Below are 18,568 nucleotides of genomic sequence, written 5' to 3'. Positions count from 1 at the left end.
ATATTCCCCGAATTTCTGCTGCAATTCAGTCCAAACGTACCTGGCATGTGATGTAAGCTTTGAAAAAGTTTGGCTACCAGTTTTCAGTGTTCATCTTTGCCTGATGGCAGTCAGATCAAAACAAGATTCTAACATGTAAAAACCAAGAAAAAAAAAAAAACATGAAAAACAAAGTCCAAACCTTAAAGAACATTGACAGTGAAGTTATTCTGAGAGACATACACGATTAAAGTATGACATGGAGAATGAGCCCTGAGCACAGAATTTGCATTATTGTTGGCACTGTTATGGGCAAAGAAAAGGGCATGGAAGTTGAACTCATCTATTTTTGGCCTGAGAGTCCAGGGTTTGCCTATTTCTTATTATCATATTTGGTTAGTTTACCATCATCTCTTTTATTTGCCATATTATGGCTCGGTCAGTTATGAACCTGACCTTTGGCTGTTCTTCCATCACTATTGCTTTTGAGCAATAACAACTCATTAACTTTTTATTTGGAGAAAATGCCACAGTTGATACAGCCTCAGGGGCAAAAATGGGCTATTTTTCTTTAGTGTATGTGAATCCTGCCTTGCTTAAGCTCGGTATAAATCTGGGGTCAGTCGTATCATGTGTAAAGCTCTCTTCATACCGTTAGAGCGTGTCTGCATTAGAAGTTTATATTGCTGTAGTTACAACAGCGTAACTTCACCAGTGCAGAAGTCAGTGTAATTAACACTAGGGGCACAACAACCCCATTGGTTTTATTCATAATGAAGACTAAAGATGGAGCTTTCAAAAGTGCTGAAGTGACTTACAAGTGCAACTCTCATTGTATTTCAGGTCACAGATTCATTAATCACTCTTAAACCATGCCTACACACACAGAGATTTTATCCCCACCAGACAGGGTACTGTACTCATGTGGCTATATTTGTAGCATGGAAATAGATGCATGAATTCTTATAAGAAGCTCTATCACAGGTTTTTTTTTTATGGGACTATCTACAATAACATATGCATCTGTGCTGCAGCAGTTGCACCTCTTGAACTAAAACAGTATGACCTTCTGTGTGAACAAGGTCTAGGAGATTTTGATAGTGCCATACCTAAACATCACTATTCCTTTTGCTAACTATTCAGGGTGTTAGATTTGATACTATGTTTTGTTGGTATTTCTTAGAGGGATGAGGGAAGAATCTATAAACTGCTGGTGTCTGAAAGAGAAAACTATCATCTGAAATCACAGAGCTTGCTGGTCTCCTCTACAGACTAACACACAGTTGCCCAGCTCTGTCCTCATCAGCAAGTATCATTGAGTTACAGGGAATCCACATTAGGTTTCAAGGAAAGGGAGACTTTTTGCAAGGAGACCATTAGTCTATAGGCTACTGTATTTCTGCCGACAATGCTAGAAAAGCAAGATTATAGTATGTGAGTGTTTAATACAAAAAGTAGATATGCTGCTATAACTGCTATTTGCACTCTTTATATTCAAATGTCCTTAAAAAAAAAAGCATCATCAAAATTTACAGATAGTAGGAGTGTGCAAATCACAACACTTATCTTCCTTTTATAGACTAAAATCAAATTGTTCCTTACATTTTTCTCAGTTACAGAATATTAGATTGAGGTGCCTGTAAGTTAGTTGTTGTTTTGAGAAAGGTATATTCTAAGAACAAAATTGACTGCGATATCAAGACTTTTTAATGTTTCTTAAAATTCTCAGCAGTCATTAGTTGTCCTACTGCATCAAGCTAGTATCGTTTCTAATCCTACCCATGGCTGTGGAGTAGCTCACATCACAATCAGATTCTTAATTAATTACCTTGTAGCCTGCTATCTCAAAAATACAGGTCGAGAAATGGTATGCTAACCTCTTAATTTTTTTTAACCTAATAAAATAATCAACTTGTTTTCTGACCTGTAATTCTGGATCTGATTGAGTTTTCAATATACTGTAATTCACAGATTTTCTCCCCTCTAGCACTAGGTTTGTATCTGTCACATGGTTTTCAGTGTTCCTAATGAGCTGTTAACAAGCTGTCAATTACCTATGCAAATGAGGGAAGCAGAAATGGCGGGGTTGCTGTACCTAGAGTTAGAGCCTGCTACCTCGGAGTGTTACGAAATAAATCATTTCAGTTTTAATAGCTGTCTGTACCCATGTGTCTTGTGTCATGTAGGCACTTTTCCATTATATTATTTACCCTGTAATAAAATGCTGCAGGGGATTTGGGGGGTGATTAAAAAGTTGGGGGGGGAGGGGAACTTGCACAAGCAACTTCATTCTTTTACGGTTTGCACCTTCTGCGCTTTTTGTGTTGGCGCTCCAAGCCTACAAGCTGTCAGGTGTCTTCAGCCCCGTCTAAACCAGTGCAGCTCCGGAGTTTAGGCCTGATCCTGCCCTAAGATTTAACAAATGCCCTTGTCCTGGCGTGTGATGGAGCTGCATGAACATATAAAGAAAGGAGCTGGGAGTTGAAATCTTGAATTTTAGGGACGGAGGCAAAAGACACACGTATTCTCAGCCCCTCGCAACAGCTTTCTAGAGAAAGGTTGGGAGACAGCTTGTGCTTTTATCTGTGCTGTCCTGTAAGGAATTCTCTCCTTCTTGCCAAAGTCAATGAAATGTCGCCTTTAAACTCTCTTTCCCATTGCTTTAGATTGCAATTGACACTTCCTGTAAAACATTTTGTGATACTTTGTATGAAGAATGTTATATAAAATGAAATTGCATTGTATTTATGACCAGCACTATAATAATGGTCTATCAGCGTTTCCATTATAAGCCCCTATTTTCGAGGGTTTTAAAACTCCCCCATAAAAATTCACTCTGGACTGCAGTATGGCGTACAAAGCATAAACAAATCCTGTTGGCTATTTTTGAATTACTGCAAGTGAAATCAAGAATGGAAATTAGATTTTTTAGAAGTTTCATCTCATTTTTAGTGTGTTTATACATATATTTACATTTTAAAAGATGAAACACTGTTGTCGTTGCTTAAGAATATGTTTTCAAACAGCACCCACAAAAATTACCAGACTGCACCATTTTACTCCATCACATACCTGGGCAAGGGCATTTGTTAAATTGTTGGGCAAGATCAGGCCTAAACTCCAGAACTGTCATTGATTTAAACAAGGGTAAAGACACCTGATAGCTTGTAGGCTTGGAGCGCCAACACAAGAAGAGCAGAAGGTACAAAACCTAAAAGAGTGAATTTACTCATGCAAGTTCCTTTCCTCCCCTCAACTTTTTAATCACCCCCAAGTCCCCGCAGCATTTTTTTACAGAGTAAATTTGCACATTCAGCTACCTGAGCTGAAAGGTTGTTGGCATATGTACTTGTCCTCTGTCCTTGTGTCCATTATATTTAAAGTTCAGAGACCTGAAATTGTGTCCACTGAAGCTGGGATGCCTGGGGTAAAGCAGAGGGAAGTATTCTGGTGGGAAGCTAGGAGGAAAAGAATTTGAGAGATACGATGATGTGAAAACCAGTAGATCGAAGTGAATTAAATAAAAATCAAGAATGCCTTTGCAGATGGGAGAAACCCCAAAGAAACAGTCTGCAGGGGAATTAGTAGGCTAACTCTTTCACTGATCAATCCTGATGGAAGCTTTCTGGTCAAAATGTGAGTGGTAACTTTATTTTCTGCTGGTATGTACAATAATCCTTTTGTTCCATCTGCAAACACTAGGGGGTAAATTTTTAGCGTGATGCTCAGGGATTTAGCTGTAGGACTCCCATTAACGATAATGGGAATCATGTAGCTTCAGCACTCTGCATCGTGCTGAATATTTACCCCTTAGTTCAGAGCACTCTCTCGTTGAATTTTTAATTATATTTACAGATAAATTCCATAACCAAATATCATCAGCTCTCAAGCAGATTGTTTTATTAAAAGGTGCAGATTTCCAACTTCATTTTGAGCTGCAACCTACAGTGATTGGTTTAGTAGCTGAGTAATTTTTTTTAAGTGTCTATTTAATAATGCTTGATTTGTCAGCTTCAGAGCATTTGGGAGACAATAAATGTTAGAAAGCATCCCATCCTGCATGCATGCATATGCCAGGGAAATACAGAGTGTGAATATTCTACCATGTACCAAGCTTTCAAAAGGCGTGTCATGATATAGCTTCTCTACAAGATACCTCTGGGAAATCACACCTTTGCACAAATCTATGGGTAAAATCAGTAGTAGTATACAGCCATTTGGCACTGATATGACGTAACTAGTGCATATTTTCATTTGTGAAGATGGATAAAAGGACTTAAGCAAGTTAGGAGATTTGCCCAAGGACAAAGGAGTTACTGTAAGAGAGGACATGAGGATTCAAGAGTCCCTAGCTCCCGTGCTCTATAGTCTACGCTCACACACCAGTATAAGCCGATACAGAAGAGATGATAGACATGTAGATCTACTTAGGTCCTCCCTGAGGCATACTTCCAGTTGCTTTTGCAACTCTTAATACTTGTGGTAGCTAGAACCAGCTCTGCTGTGACCTTACTGAAGTGACCTGTGAAGTAAGAATGATTCTGGTGGCTTAGTTCATGTTTGTCTATCTGGGACAGTAGAGATGTTCTTTATTTTAAAATACGGGCCAGGTTAATCTCTCTTTCCAGGTGTTTTGCAAAGGAGTCTTAAAGGCTGTTCAGCTAGTAATGGACAGGCACAGTGTAGGTATTTTTCTGTGTGCAGCTATTCTAGGGGCCCCCATGCCAATGCTCACCCGCTGTCAGCAAAGGTGTTATGAGTAGGAGCTACATATTGTAAGAGCTTCTTAGGGCCACTCATGACTGATACATTTTACATTTCACTTTGGCTTGTGCCAGAGGACTGGACTGACACCAAGCAATCCCAGGATCAGAAAAGCACAAAGGTGTCTTGACTGAGCCTTGTTGCCCCCTCCAGTTCTTCTCAAACTGTGATGAATTCTGCTTAGTTTCTAACAGCAATTTGCCAAGTGTGTGCTCATAAAAGCCTGCCTGTGTGGGAGGTTGCCTTTTAAGGTTTTTTGGTACTTTGTAAATGGACCCAAGAAGTCTATAAACACTAAATTTGTGTGTTAGTCAATGCACAAGAGCTGCCTTCATGTCAAAGTGCACGGTTTGGCTCCTTTAGGAAGTGTGATGTTTTCCATGAAGGGGATAACTGCATTTGAACAGCTGACTTGAGAGTCTAGACCCTCCCAGAATATGCTGATATTTAGTCCATCCAGTTTATACTACAACCACCGAAGTTCAGATAAAACACCTACTACTTTCCAGACCCTTTTCTCGCTTTGGTCATTTTGGGCAAAGAAAATAGGCTGTCAATAAACAATAAACTACCACCTGAGTGAAGTATGCAGATGCAGTGCATCTGTGTGCCCCAGGTTAGGTTTTGCAGTCTGAGGCAGGGAATTCCCTCCCCCTGGGGTGTGATTGGTGAAGCATCCATTTGACTTTGGTAGAACACGATTGAAATCCCATCTCCATTCTTGACAGTAGTCTTTAGCCAGGATTGATTTCCTTTCAAAGTCAGTGGAAATCCCCATTATGGTCAATAGCAGGAGATCAAACCAGCATATCCTTTGGAAAAAATGAATAGTGATCAGTCTGTCTTCCTGATGCTGGTGATTGGAAGTACAAGACAATGGGTTAACCTTGATAATATTTCTCCCAAGAAAACTTATTTTTTGTATATTAATCATATATCTGAATATATATGCTAATCCTAGTATTCATATCTCTGCCCTCAGTAATCATCAGGCCATCTCTAGTGGTTTTTTTGTTGAGAAAAGGTAAACTCTTCTTACTTTTCAGTAGCAGATTACACAAAGGAAACTTTATGGTATGTATTACACTCACAAAGCAGTTTTCTCCATCTTGCAATCACTTAAAAAAAAAAAAAAACTTTCTTCTTATCTCATCTTCCTTCCTGCATGAATGTCTGAGATAATCAATGAAGTTCCTGTGTAGAGAATAAATTGAGCTCGAATGGCTTCTCTTAAACTGTACAATCAAAGAAAGAGGAGTTTTTTTGCTGATGATTTTGATATTCAGTTTAACTTTCTTCACCAGGCAGTCAGCTCAGTGAAAGTGAGGTCAATCTGACCACACTCTTCCTAAAGGATCCTCTTCTGAACCATCTACTTGAGTACACGTCTCCTGACAAATCAATGGCAGAATTGAGAGGTATGTACTTTGGGGCCTGAGGGCTGATTGTCCTTTGCTTTGCATCTTATGTGGCCTTTTGGGTGAGTGCAGAGTGGGCGTAAGATAGTACCTGATAGCAATAGTAATGTTTAGTGTCTGCTTCCCAGTGGTCTAAATGACTGCCTGAAGATGCAGGACAACAGGGATGCCGGCCTCTGTTCTCCAGTGCAAATGGGTTCAGACTGTGGAAAGTGTGTGGGGATAGGAGTATCTCATACACACATGCACACGCACACCCACAGAAGGAAATTGCTTCTGTGCAAGGGTGATAAATGGGTGAATGGGGTGGGAATTTTAAACTAGAATTCTGGCGTCACTGATAAAGAAATCTGAATCCTTTGGAGAACAGACGTGAGGGTGCAAAGCACTAGGCAAAATATAGGAGCTTACAGAGACCAAGAAACTTGCCATCAGCACATCCCTCTCTTCCTTTTTTCACTGTAATTTTGCATTTCTTGGCCAGGAGCACACGCCCAGCTCCTAGCTGCAAGCTCTGGGGTAGAGGCTGTCTTACTCCTGTGAAGTTACAGTATGGTGAGGCTGAGCCACTGGAGCAGTACAAGTATAATGAATGTGACTGAAAAAAAAAACCCACGTGTACTTTTGCTAAATTATCCAGATCGAGCCAAATTTCTCAGGAGTGAACAACAGTTGTTTAAGCCAATTCACATTTGTCTCTAGGGTTACAGCCCTCAGACATTTGTCAGTATGGGACATTGCTGCTCAAGATGAGAAGGGAGCTATAGAGGAGGAACAAAACTTAAGGGCAGATCTGTAATGCCAGAAACTTGGTAGCTTGAAAAGAGTTCCTTAAAATTCGCACCCAGTAGCGCTGGATCTGTGCCTTTCACTTGGGCCTGGGAGGTTTGGCTGGTGAATCAGATTCAGCTGTTCGCGGACAAATCCTAGGCCCTCGTCCTCCCCCTTCTTCTCTCACAAGTTCTCTTCTGAGCTTGTCTGCATCCTGTTGTGAAATGAAGTGGTATGTGAGAATAAGGGTATTACATCCTGGGTAATATCCATTATGTTGTTCTCTATTAGCTCTCAATTCTTGGGAGTGCATTACTGCATTATTTCTTTTGTGCCAACACTATTCCATCAAGGCCAGTGCTGGCTTACTCAATTGTATCAATAATTTCTTCTAGGAAGGCCCAGACAATATGTTGTAATATATATTATACTAGGTGATTTTTAAATCAGCCTTGCAAATGTATTCTAAAAATTTTCCAGCTCTTCAGACAAATCCTATTGTCCATCATTTATAACGATGATTGTTGATTAGCAGAAAACATAAAAAAGGGTTTTTTACACATAAAAAAATCACTTGACTGAACACAATTCTTTAGAAAGCTTAGGAATAAGAATTTTTGTTATGACCCATATTGTAGGAAGCTTTTCTGTTGTATTGTGAAAGAAGAAACAAAATACATTAAATAATATTAGAATTGTATATGTTACAATATAAAAATGTCAAAAAGTAAAATGTGAACTGAAACATATTTTCACTTACTCTGAATTACAATTGTATTCAGATAATTTTTCAGCTGAATAAATGAATTAAAGTTTATTCCTTCAATTTTAAGAGCATTAAAATAATACTGCTTTTCTGTTTTGAGAACACATTTTTAGCCAGCTAAGATCACATTTGTATTCTACAAATGTTGCAACATTTAAAAATAATATTTAGGAACATTCTAAAGCTTTCTAAAAAACAGTTTCTTACCATGCTTATGTTCTTTCCAGGAAAACTTGTGGTAGCCACATTGTTTTTGAAATTCTTTTTGTGCAACATATTAGCAGTGAATGATGTTAATTTACGGTTGTTTTTCCTAGCAATATATTATACAGTCAATGGTTAATGAAACTCAGGAGCCTGAAAATTGTTAAGCCAAATAGGGGGTTTGGCATGATCCAGGTTGGGTGAGTAGCTAAGCTGTCTTTTCGCAAGCAGAGGGGGCAAGGTGGTTGTGTTACGCACCAAACCTCGGAGGGAGCTGTACCCTCCTGAGCTCCTCTTGCGCCCTGTGGGGCTACCTGGGGTTTGCTCTGGTCTTGCTGGACACCCCGACGGGTGTGCGCTTGCCGGGCAAGGCCGCGGCACCTGATGCGTTCCTCTCGGGGCAGGTGGCACCAAGCGGGGCAGGAGCTCTGTCTGCAGCCGAGCGAGCACCTTCCCGGCTTGCTCTGTGCCTGCTCGGCAGCCCCGGTGGTGCACGGCGGTGCACGGGGGCAGGCGCGGGAGAGGTAGCTCCTTTGGTGAGGGACAGGGCACGAGAAGGCAAGGTGAACAGCAACATTGCAGGCGGGTTGTGGTGAAGGGGTTAGGAACAGAGAGGGCAATGTAGAAATAGGTTTTGCTAATTGCATCAGAAATAAATTTTTTGTAGTCACTCCTGGTGTTTTGGTAAATAGTATCTCTTAGCAGAGAGTTTTTTAAGTGGCCACAGCCAACAAGGCTGAACTGAGAGGGTGCAGGGCTCAGGCAAGGGCCAAGCTTCAGGCTGTGCTCCCCTCCTCGAGTCTGACCTGGTGAAGTTTGGAAGCTCCCTGCAGTCAGAGCGTCCCGACCTCTTGTTTCCAGCCCCTTAACCAGCCTGCCCAGTATTCGCCTGTAAGGGGGACATGTTCTACTCAAAGGCAGGGCTCACCTGCCTTTTTGTACTAAATTTTCACAATGTTTCTTTGTGTGCTGGCCAGAATGATGCTCAATGTTTATTTGACAGATGAAGCTTAAGAACAGAAGTACATGCAAGACAAGAGAGACTAGAGGGATAGAAAGAGAGAGGAATGATGCTGGTAGGGATAGGTGAAGAGGAGGAAGGATACAGGGCATTTTTCAGAACAGTGAAGTTGAAAGACATGTAAATCCAGTTAGCAGCTTGAGAACAGGTAGCCACATTAAAGGAAGTGGGAATAAAATCAATTAGTGGCAGGAGGCATTAGTTGGGGGTGTCAGCTGGTGAATGGTGGCTAATTTGATAGAGGCTAATCACATAGTTTGGCTATTTGATTACCAAATTGAGAAACAAACACTGCTCATTCCAGGGCAATCACTTCAGATAAGAGGGAAGCTGGAACTGTCCTGAGATCTTATCCATTCCTTAAATGAATTTTTTTTAAACAGCTGTAATGTATGTGCTGTAAAATGTAAAAGGCAAATTGTTGCTGAGATACAGTGTAAAACATTAGTAGTGCTGGAAAACTGATGCAGAAATAAGAGGGACTGGAGATTGTGTTAACCTATGGATGTGCATATGAAGGTTCACATGCACTAGGAGTGAGCCTATGGACTTCTCTGTCTGCTGTGCCCTGAGTCGGGGAGTCATCTCTAACCCATTCTCTGTTGACCATTGCTACTGTTTGGATGAATTGGGTCAAGAATGCCAGGAATCAGCTCACCTTTGAGCTGGCCAGCGGAGAGGAGCTGAAATGCATTTGAAGGTTATACCCACCTTGTGCCCCTTCATAAGAACCTGGGCAGCCTCTCTTGCATTGTCTGCTGGCTGACACTGACAGGAATGGATGGTTAGGGGAAAAGCAGAGGCAACAGGACACATGTAAAGGGACTTTTTTTCCAACAGTCAATGGCTTAGCAATTTCCTGAATCAAATGTTATATCCAGACCTAAGGAGCTCTCTTCCATGAATTTATCTAATCTTACTTTCAAATCTATTAGTAATTTTGGTCTCTTATAATCATCTTGTAGCAAAAAGTTGCGCAATTATGTGCTCTGCTTCCTCTGTTTTAAATGTGGTGCTTGTTCCATTCATCAGGTGCCGCTTCCTTCTGCTACTGTAGGAAAGGGAGTAATCAATGCCTATGTGCTTCCTCTGGGCCATCTGTGATCTTATACACCTCTGTCAAGTCTTCCTCAATCTTCTATCTTGCTCACTGAAAAACATGAATTTCTCTCATGTCCTTCTTCCTTAGCCATGCTGCCCTTCATTATACCTTTTCTAGCTCTTTTTGAGACTTGGCGATTTGGTCTGGGCAGAGTATTGAAAGTTTTGCTCCCTCTATTTTGCTTGCCTGTCTAGTTGCTCTTGGTGTGTATGCTGAAGCAGGAGGAAGGGCTTACGGCAGAAGAGGGCTTTTTGCAACTCTTTTGCCATTGCTTTCCTGAAAGTGTTTTGCCTATTCTGGGCCTTATGTCAAGGTTGGACACAGCAATACTCTCTCTAGATCGAAGGTGATACTTTTAGCGCTTGTGATCTATTGAATGGAACAAGAGAGATTATCTCCTTTAAATGCCAATTTACGGCTGCTCTGTGTACTGTAATCACACAGGCCATGATTCAGCAAGAAGTTACCCGTCTTTGTGCAAAGAAATAGCCTCAGTGAGATGCTTAGAGTTGGGCATGTGCTTAATTATTCTGCTAAATTATTTTAAACCACTAATGTGAGAGCTGGGCGAGAGAGCAGAGAGGTGGGAGAGTTTTCATTCCTACTTACTAGCATGTATAATACATGCTGAATCCTGAACTGGTGCTTTAGAGAGAAAGAAAATCACACCCCAAACATCTACATTTTTAAGCGAGCTGCTCCTGCTTACACCAGAGCTGAAATGTAAACTAAATTTGTTCTATTTTTCAGGGAGGGATGAATATCAGCCAGGAGCAAAAGAACAAGTGAAAAAAGTATTCTAAGCAAATTTTACAAAGATTTTTCTGGTTTCTGGTTTTAGTTTGGTCTGAGAATCGTCAGGATTGGACCTTAGCACTAGCAACCTCCAGCAGACTGCAGTGGCTTAGCCTTTAATACACTTCCACCCCTGTGTGTTATACAACCATAATACTGAACACACGAGGCAGACAGGTGCCCTGAGGCATTCTCCGTAAAAACTTTCATATCACAACGGAACTGAACGTACCATTATAACACCACGTCTCCTCTTCTTCACGGTAAGAATTGTTCTGAAAACCAGGCAATGTCACGGAAATGTTATAATAGACACATCCAGAATATATGAGTGAGTTGGTAGTCCCCAGTGATATATTTAAGCTGTTCCTTCTGCTATACTTAGAACAGGTTAAATATAATTAACATTGGTCAAAGGGTCCTCTTACTTTACATACTTTATGAATGTATTACCTCAATTATCAGGAAGGGAAAAGAGAAACTGTATTTCTTAATATCAGCTTGCATAAGCTCCTCTAAGTCATGTCCATCGCAACATGCATTTTTTTCTCTCCAAGAAGCATGAATATTTTCTGTCTCCCTAAATCCCGTAATTGTTTTATTGCTACATTAAAAAATGTAAATAATCATTCCCCTCCCCATAATAAATTAGATGCAACCTGTCTAGCTCTGAAAATGAACATTTCAATATCTTCAGACACACAATGACATCATATCAATATTTAAAATCATTTTATGCTTGTATTCCAGGTTGTCCAACTTCATTAAGGGCATTCATCAGCCCTCCAGCTACAGTGTATTCCCATTGGAGTTGTAGGCCTCAGGCCCTACCAAACAGAAATTTAAACTAACTTGCCTTTTTAATTCACATTATTCTCAAATATTCTCTTTTTTAACCCCCTGCCATGACTAAGGCATTTAGACCTGGCTATGATTCTGTGCACATCAACATTTAGCAGACAAAATCCCCAGTTTTATGTCAGAACTTGAGTACATGAAAATAATAATCTTTCTCCTTTAATTTTCCTCCGTCTCTTTTCCCATCCATCCCTATTTTTTGGGTGCAGCAATAATTATGCTTCTTTTCATGATGTATGCTAAGTTAATAATTTGAGCTACAGGTTGATAGGGATGTTGGGTTGCTGGGTCTTTACGTTTAAAAATTTACAAACATCTCAAACATATTAATTTTCATTCTTTCCTATCTCTTTCTCTTTCTGAAATAATAAAAAAAACACTCTTGATCTATTTTTTATATAGCTGAGGATAAGCAGCATGAATACATATCCTTGCTAGTGGCATCAAATACTGATATATTAGTATAAAATTTCTCTTTTCCTCACAAACAAAATAAACAACCTTTCCATTGTTCTGTTCCTCGGGATGATTGCAGACCTGCTCCCCAGGATGTTTCGTGACCTTCTGAATTCCAGGGTAGGACCCAGGTATGTTACACTGGATCGGAACGAGAAAATCATGGCATCAAAAAACTTTGTTTGCTACTGGCCAGAAAGTATAGATTTGGCTGAAGCCTCTGAGTTATCCTCCCAGATTTGTGTGGAAAGGATTTAAATATCCATCATTTGTTACAAAAAAAAAGATGGAAGCATGTGGAAGTAGCCAAGTTAATATAACATATGCATCTGGGGATGGAACAGGCCTGGAAGAGATATTGGGGGCTGGAAATGTAAAAACTGGTGTAATATGTATCAGTGTGATTAGCTCTTCTGTCTAAAATGTTCTGGCTATGTCATGGCCAGACAACCTGACAGGCATACACTGGCTGGTTATGATCCATTTACCTCCAAAAAGGAAAGGTGAAAGAAAGAGGGAGTAAAAAAAGAGAAAAAAAGCAGTAACTGCAGGGCCAGCTTTTGGATACTTTTTCTGTATGTAGCATTTTTTTAAACAACTGTACTCCTCTCAGTTTCCTCGTGCTCTCTGCATCTGTCTTTCCTTTCCCTCACCACCTTGTTTCAATGTTCCTGCAGCCACTTTTTTCCTTGTGCCACTCCAGTCCTCTCCCTTTTTTTCATTTTCTTCCTTGAGCTGTCTCAGCCCTCTGGATTTGAGACTCCTCTTAGTTACAACACATGACACAGCCTCTCAAAGTAAGGGAAGTTTAACCTGTCCTACTTAGCTGAGGTTCTTCTGGCCATGCTGCAACTAATCATCATCTGTGTTTTATCCTCCTAGAAAAAAGCAGGTGCTATCTCCTTTTTTTGAGGTCTTGGATACCATTCCCATCCACCAAAGCTCTGAGTCTCAGTTTCTCAAAGACATATAAATCCACAAAAAGATTCAACCTCCTAAGGCCAAATTTTCAGCCTGAAAACACTATTCAGCTCAAGGGAACTGAAAATGAGTCAAGGGCTGCCATAAAGTCATACCTTACCACAGCTCAGGAGCTGCTTGAAATATTCCCAATACAGCCCAGAAAGCTCCAAAGCAGGTATTTAAACTAATTGTCCTACCACATCATCATCAGACTTACTCCTTTAAAAGCATCCAGGAAAATGCTTACTTTCTAGCCTGTCCAAATGGGCATTATACTCACTGTAGTGGAGTCTGCTGTACTAGACACGCACAGATGTCGTGACTTACAGTCTTTGCCTTGAAGGTGATCCTAGAGAAGAGTACTTTCACTGATGACAGCCACCCAGGCAGTGAGCGTAGTCTGTAGTCTGCTTGTTTCCCATTTGCAGTCACCAGACAGCCAGATTTTGGAAGAGTTAGAGCTGTTGGAGGAGTTTGTGTCCTTTGAGACTACTGGCAGGTACTCCACAGTAAATGAGCTGGCATCCTTCCTGGAGATGACATTGTGGTGTGGCCCCTGCTCCACAGACTGCAAAGCAGGCTGGCCATGGAGCCACAACCTATTCTCCTGACATATTGCAAGGATGCGCTAATCCTTACGTTTCCATTGCCAGCCCGGCCCAACCTGCAGGTGGAGAAAAAGGAGTTGGGAAAGAGAATACATTAAGGTCTTTGGGACAGGGAGTGCTGCTAACCACATACGTAGAGCACTGAGAGTGGCGGGGGGTGCAAGGGGAGGCTGGTCAAGGTTAGCCTTTTGGTCACTATTGCAGTAAGTTATATAAACAAGAGTTATAACAAAGAGAGAAGAGAAAGGGAATGGGGCATGTGAAGGGATCACAGAAAGCAACAGAATGTGAGAAAAGAACTTTGAAAACAGGGCTGGGAAGGAAGAGAATCACCATCAGAGAGGATGAAGAGAGAAACCAACAGATAAAGAGGAAGAGATGTAGGGAAAGGGCAAGCAGACAGGCAAAGAATAGAGAGGAGGAGACATAAATACAAAGTAATGAAAAGAAGTAGAATAATAGAAAAAGTGGACAGATACTTAAACTGCAAAAAGTCTGAAACTGAAGCTAAGTGGGAATAAAGGGGATGGAAAAGAAAAGAAAATGTCAAAAATAAATAAAGGCAGACCTGATAAAATAATAAATGTAGAAAATATATTTTAAAATGAAAAAGAGAGAAAAGATTCCATGGAGGTAAGGAGGGAATAAGAGTGGGAAACTAACGGAAATTTCCTACTTCATAAAGTGCTGAAAACCTACTGATAAAAGAGCTATATAAAAACTTGTCATTACTGGTTATTATTTATTACCCCTTTCTCTTAGGGCAAGCTACACTGATACAGCTGTGTAGGCTGTAGAAGAGGATGGTGCCACTTATGATACTGGTTTAGATAAAGAGAGAGATTTTTATGTTTGCAGACAGGCTGCAACATCCTTGTGATTGAGGCGTACGTGGCACAAATCAAAGGGGTTTGCTGGACTAGTGACGTAACCTTTGCATCTGGTCTTGGGGTCCACGTACATTCCCTGCTGGGACAAGTATGTCACACACATATAATACTCACAGGCACTGTTGACAAATCTCTCCCTAAGGAAGGTTGCAGGCAGCATGGAGAGTAGCGTTTCGGGTCAGGCTTGAGGTGCATTGGCAGAGGAGTGCGCATGGGGGAGGTTGCAGAGTGCCAGACTGCACTGTGTCTGGCTAAGGCCAATGCTTTTTACTCTCTCATTTTCATGAACACATAATTAATTCATAAATTTTTAAAGGGGAAAGAATCATTGTTTAATGAACTTTTGTGAAGAAAACAGAGTGAGGCAGAAAAGAAAAAAAAAGAAAAAAAAGAAAAGAAAAGAGAAAAGAGAAAAGAAAAGAAAACACAGGGAGCTTCTTACTCCCTAGACTTATGACCTGCATAACTGCAATCACTGTGTTATTTAAACAGCCTTCCTATTTAGCCGACATTAAATTTGTATGGTCCCGCATGGTTGAGTTGCTACTTTTTTTTTATCCATGTAGCTAGGATTCTCTAAGGGAACCTGATGAGTTGGGGGAGGAGGGGAGATGAGGACAGCCTTCTCCGAAATGAGGTGGATGTGCCTTTCCGGCTCTGTGCTGGTTGCACTCAGGCAGGTACAAGCTGACTGGAATCAGCAGTGGCATCCATGCAAATGAGGTCAGAGTGGTTCCTCCATGGCTTTTTTATTTTTCCAAGCTCTCTGAAAATGTGGGTGTGCATGTTAAAACTGCCCTATGAGGCGGCTCTGACATGTGGGGCTGCCTGGCACAAACACAGCACATAATAACACAAAGTGTTTGGCAGCGTTACAGGGCTAATCTTTACGTAACTGTTCCCGAACAACTTCTCTAGTGCACTGAGCACAAACAAGCTTTCCATCAGCCTTCAGCTGCATGCAGATTGGCTTGTGTCACCTGTTTCTCCACTGAGCAAATAGTGGCTGTGGTCACGGCAAGGAAAACCTTGTTTTGCATTCTTGAATGGCTCTTCCCAAATGACCTCCTTGTTTTCCAAGGGTATTCATGAACCATAGGCATGTTTGACAAAAGCATCCCCTTTTATAGAATTTTTCCTCTTAAGCACGGTCATAGTCTAGGAAATTATATTGCGGATTGTTTTCAGGAGAGCTGTGGGAAAGCAGGATCTGATTTTTCAATGGTTTCTCCCCTGTTGACTGAAGTCTTAGGAGGATGGATGGCTTTTATGGTTAAGACACTGATGTGGGACTTTGGGGAGCTGAAATTGGAATAATAATGTTTCATTCCTTCTACCCTTTGCCCCTCTTGTCAGATTTCATTGTAAGCTCTTTATGATTATCTCCTACTGTTTTGTTGCTCAGTTCAATGGGGCCTGGTCTCCATTAAGGCTTTTGTGCTGTAGATAGCACTACAAGGGCACATACCAATAGTAAAAAAATCATGCTAAGAAGATAAAGACGAGAGCTTCCCAAGCACCTTTGATCAGTGTGGGTAATGGGTCTCCCAGTTTTGCACAGAAGCATTCAGGTGCAAACATTTCCTTTGGCAGCCTGAAGATGAGTGTTTCCAGAAGGCCCCCCTGACCGCAGGTACCACAGTCCGCCTGATGCCACCTCTCCACTGGCACCCTGTTCCTTGAGCTGGGTGCTCTTTCTACTTGGTGTTGCACAGCCAAAACACATGTGCTGCTGCACAGAAAAGCCATGTGGCAAATATATAAAAGTACGTATGCTTCTGAATGCTGGAAGGGAGCCCTCGTTTTGTTGGCAATGGAGCTGAGTCTCCTTCTTTCCTCTGAGCGGGGCCCGCAGCATTCCCCGGCCCCACAGACACAAAAGCCTCCCTGGAATTTTCCCGGCACAGCGGCCAGCTGCCAGCCCGCGCGTTCGCCCTTGGCGGAGGCTCCGGGAGGGGCAACGCCTCTTCCTCCGCGCGCGGGGAAACCAAACTCCGTGCTGGCTCCCCGCGCTGCCACAGGTACCGCAGCGCTTCTCTGCCTCAGAAGCGGGGTAGGTCACGTCGGAGAGCGTCAATGGGTCCTCTGCTTGAACGTGGTTCGCTCGGAAACGTTACGTACGGGGAGGGAGGCGAGGAAAAACAGCACTGCCAGACCTGAATGTTTCAAAGTTTGTGAAATGGGTTTCTAAATCCTGAGCTTTAAAAATAATTTGGTGTGTGAGAAGGGGTGATGGGAAAGGGGAGTTCTTTCTATTTGCCTGCTGGGATGCTGAGGCTATAGTTTCCCGGGGACACGTTTCCAAGTTTTTCTCATCAGCTATAGGGGCTAGAAAATACACTTTCATGTTAAATGAAAGCTGAAATTCCCCCTAGTCATAAGCACTGAAGATCTGGAGCTTTAACCCTGACTAAATCACAACAAAATCTTTAGAATCGGCCTGTACAAGATGTCTTTCACCGGGAAAGAAAAATCCATACAAAAAGGTCGTTAAACAGTCCTGGACAAATGCAACTGTTAAAGGACCAGGCACTCAGCTATAACCGGGAAGGAGAAGAGGCACTTTCAGTGATGTGAAAGAAGTTCACATCGCCAAAGGTGAGACAACAGGGTCTCCGTGGTCTACTCCCAAGACCATCCTATCACTCCACTAGTGCATTGATTCATGGATCTTTGCAAAACATATAACAGACCGGTTCAGAGATGCCCCTACAATTCTTTTTAATCCCTTGATGCTATGGATTTTTTCTTCTTTTTCTTACTTCTTTTCTCCATCTCCCTTTCACTTTCAAGGGTTTCTGGGCAGGAGGGGGTTAGTGTTATTATTTTAATTATCCTCCCCCTTTTGTTTTACATAATGTTCAGTTTTTAAATTGTTCATTAGTTTGCCTACAATGCTAGAATGCTTTTTGATCCACTTCCAAAAAGAAGCGCGTGTTAAAAAGAAGAAACGGAAGTGCCCCAGTAATTTTAAATTGTTCTGCACAGTGCATGCCCAGAACTCCGATCCTTTCCAAATGCATTACTTCACTTTATTTTTCTTTTTTTTTTTAAGAGCACTTCATTTTGGAAGTGAATAGGGTGCTCTGGGCATGGGCACTGTAGACCAATTTAGATTTCCTAGATTGCTTCAATAATCTGAAGAGTACTTCAGTCATTTTTAACTATTCTCCACCACACATGCCTGCAAACCCATTCATTTTTGAACTGAAGTAACTATACTTAGGACAAACTCCACTGTTCATCTGAAATTGTTCCATTCTGCATATCCATAGACCTCAAATTCCAGTGGAGAAACTTAATACAATATTTTGCTGCAAGAATGTAGTACACTGTGCCATTAACATTATTGGTCAACCTTTTTTATGCAGTGCTCATTGTTGTCTGAGGCAGGGCCACGTCACCACTGCCAGTTTGTTGGCACAGATTATCCCATAATTAGGCAACCAATTTTTACAGTTTTTTTCAGTGTTTCACCTTTGTTCAGATCTTAGATTCAGTCTTTTTATGGCTTTTTAACCCAGAGGTCTAAAAGGTTTTCCATATAGTTAAGGGTTAAAATATCCAGTACCTTTATGGCACAAACATTTTATTTCCAGTTTTTGTAGGGAGTGAAGTGACTCGCCAAAGATCATACACAGCATCTGTGGCAGAGCCAGGAAATAACAGAACACAAGCACTGTTAATCCTTCTTCTCCTTCCTGTTACACTCACTGCATTCATGTTATATAGGGTATGCCACTTCCTGCTCTCTATTCTATTCCTTATTGCTGTTCTTGAGGGAGTACTGGTGTTTGAAACAGTACCCAGAAGAGAAGGCTCATGAGCTCTCCTGTGAGGTTTCTGTGCCCTAATTCCCTCTCCTGTCTTTACCTTGCATATAAAAAAAAGTTACTCTTAATTCATATTTCTATAAAAGAGAGTCTACATTTCTAAGAAATATGACCATCTTGTTCCAGGGAGGCTCTTTGCT

Source organism: Dromaius novaehollandiae, chromosome 5 (assembly GCF_036370855.1).
Source record: "Dromaius novaehollandiae isolate bDroNov1 chromosome 5, bDroNov1.hap1, whole genome shotgun sequence".
Lineage (NCBI taxonomy): Eukaryota > Metazoa > Chordata > Aves > Casuariiformes > Dromaiidae > Dromaius > Dromaius novaehollandiae.
This window is presented reverse-complemented; position numbering follows the sequence as displayed.